Source organism: Martes martes (genome assembly GCF_963455335.1).
Source record: "Martes martes genome assembly, chromosome: 12".
Taxonomy (NCBI): Eukaryota; Metazoa; Chordata; class Mammalia; order Carnivora; family Mustelidae; genus Martes; species Martes martes.
Window position 1 is genome coordinate 49,771,835 of NC_137900.1, and position 2,831 is coordinate 49,774,665.

General features: G+C 36.7%; 1 pseudogene across 1 annotated transcript; it reads right to left on the bottom strand.

Moving 5' to 3' along the window:
• Nucleotides 1-1,177: 1,177 nt before the first annotated feature.
• On the bottom strand, nucleotides 1,178-2,196 carry LOC308353368 (transcription initiation factor TFIID subunit 11-like; annotated as a pseudogene). The gene is made up of 3 exons: nucleotides 2,188-2,196; nucleotides 1,636-2,024; nucleotides 1,178-1,390 (listed from the first exon to the last, which is right to left on the bottom strand). The product of its transcript is annotated as a transcription initiation factor TFIID subunit 11-like (transcript).
• Nucleotides 2,197-2,831: the final 635 nt, after the last annotated feature.

Genomic DNA, 2,831 nt, shown 5'->3' on the forward strand with positions numbered 1-2,831 from the left:
TATTCCCTTATGTGTGTAGGAGACCAGATAAAAAGCATGAAATTAATTTTTATTAGACAGGGCAAAAATCATAACCTCTTCCTGATGAGTTTTTTGAAGACCACAAGAGTAGAGTTTCAAGGTTAAATATAAATTGAATCTTGGAGAAATTGTTAGATTTTTATGGATACAAATTTTTCTTTTTGTATAGGGTTGGTGATTTGCATGAATCCCAATTTGTCATATGTTTTTCACTACACATTAATGAACCATTCACACTATATGTGGCAGAAAGCAGTGGAAAATGGAAAGTAATTTACATTAAAGTGAAGTTTTAAATCTATAGAGGGTATAGATTTGCATTATTGTCCTTGTATGAAAAATGAAGGTTACTGCTTTCTCCTGTCAGATGAATTTTTATATACCCGAGAGAGGGAGAAAGAGAAAAAAAAAGAGATACAAGAGAGAAGGAGTATCAAACCAAGTAAAGTTTTTGTATAAAATTTTGAGGTAATAAGGGGAACTTGAAAAAATCTGATTCCTTTTTTGTGATACAGTTTATATAAAACAGGTACTTCAAAATGGTACGTGATACATAATGAATATTATTTGTATTATTTCTTAGTTTTGTTTTATTTATTTATTTATTTGCAAGTTGGAAAACAGTTTAATGATCACTCACTAAAATCCATAAGAGAACTTTAAATGTTTACAGGGATAAAGTTTTCCACTAGTCTTGCTATTACCATGTTCTTCATTATAGAATATCACAAGTCAAAAATTTGTGTTTGTTTCATCTACTTAAAACGAGTTGGAAGAAATAACCTAAGTCGTAGCAACTTCATGCTACAACGTGAAACTGCCAAAGCTCTCTGTGAAATGTTTTCTCTTTGAAAGCTGCTTCCCTGTCTAGAAGATGCTTAAGGCCCGTGCACCTTTTTTCTTCCAGATAGCCAAGTGACCGTTAAATGCCTCAAAATGCCCAGAGAGGTCCCAATATTTAGTCAAGGCAAGTATGAAACAGGCTGCATGCTTTTTAGATATGATGAATGTCAGAGTTCTGAGTAAGACATTAAAACCATCATGGAATTCTTACAGGGCTGAGATATTAAAGCACCAGAGCAAAAGTCTCACGCAATAGGAAGGAGTTGGGAACCAGTATTTCTTCCTTCAGTATGTGGCCTTTGTAGGCTTTGGTCTAGAAGATAATTTTTTTGTGCTTTGGGTTGGGATTTGCCCCTTTGCTTTAACCTCTGAACAGCCTCCCTCGTATGTTTGGGTTGTAGTGGTGACATTTTCTCCCAACTTTTCACACATATCCAGTGCTGCTTCTACCACCTCCTTCATGAAAACCCTGGAAATACCAGACATAGCAATAACAACATTCGGAGACACAGGTGCCAGTGATGGACTGGATCAGCCATTCATTCATTCATTCATTCATTCATTTTAACTATTTCATTCATTTGAGAGAGAGAGCAAGAGAGAGAGCGCAAGAGAGAGAGCAAGCAGGAGGAGAGACAGAGGGAGAGGAGAAGCAGACTCCCTGCTGTGCCAGGATCCTGGGGTGGGGAGTTCAAGGGACTGGATCCCAGGACCCCAGGATCAGAATCTGAACCAAAGGCAGACTCTTCACCAACTGAGCCACCCAGGTGCCTCTGGATCAGCCTTTTTATAGCTGCCAAGGGGAAAGCTGACTGGTGATATATTTCATAAAGGTTCAACTCCTCCTCAGAAAAAGAAGAAACCAGGATTTACATCTTTTAAATCTCATCTTCACTTTTTGCTTCTTTTCTTTTTTTCCTTTGGTATCTATTTTCATTTTTTTGGCTGCAAGAGTAAATAATAATGAGACTCCCCTTTTAACTGCTGTTAAATCTGAGATGTCCTGACTCTTGAACTCTCCTTCCTCAGCCCAAGCTTTTTTTCTAATCTCCATCTCCATCCCCATCAGTTTCCTCTGGGATTCCATCTGTAAAGGTAGCCCTAGGGCCGGGAGAAGGGGCTGATTCATCTGACTCTGGAGCTTGGGGCACTCCTGGTCTCTTAATTTCAAAAATTAAGATTATTAAAAATAATCCACATAATATGCTAATCATATGGAGAATATAAACATATCACATTTGTTGTTGAGTTTAATTAGTCCTCAGATATCTCTGCATATCCCAAGAAAAATAATAAGTAACAATGATTGTTTTTAATACTTACCATGTTCATTGGTTGGAGGAATTAACTTACTTGTTAATCATATTCTCGAAATATTTGGGGCTTATATTTGGAGTAGTTAATTTCTGTACAAAGGAAGACTCTGGAGACCTATGAAGTATGAGTGAAGAAAAACAAGGTTGTTCAATAGAAGTATTTTCATCATTAAACCTTTAAAAATGTCAATCAAAATCAAGTTTTTATTTCTGAAACTGGAAAGATACAGTGTGGCAAATTCCCTATAGTACATATTCTAAATTTTGCCATTCAGATGGAACTGTTTGAACACCCACATTTTGTGCTTTAGTTCCTTCCTCTTCCTGAGTTCATTCCCTTTTATTTCTATTGGTAGCTCTTAGATTGATTCTCCCTGCTTTGAATAATTCACCATCTAAATAAAAGTTAACAACATCAAAGCATCTCAGACTTAACACACTCCATTCCAGCTTGGGCTCCCACGGGTTGATCTGAAGGAGCCTGAAGAATTAATCACCCAGGATAAGAGCCTCAAGGTTTTTATACATTTAATGCTCAAGTAAGTCACTTTCAGAAAAAAAAAAAAAACCCTTTCCCTTTTGTTTTTGTGTTTAGTTTTCTAAACACTGTCATTCTGTTTCCACTTCAGCTCCAGATCCCCGGGATGTCTT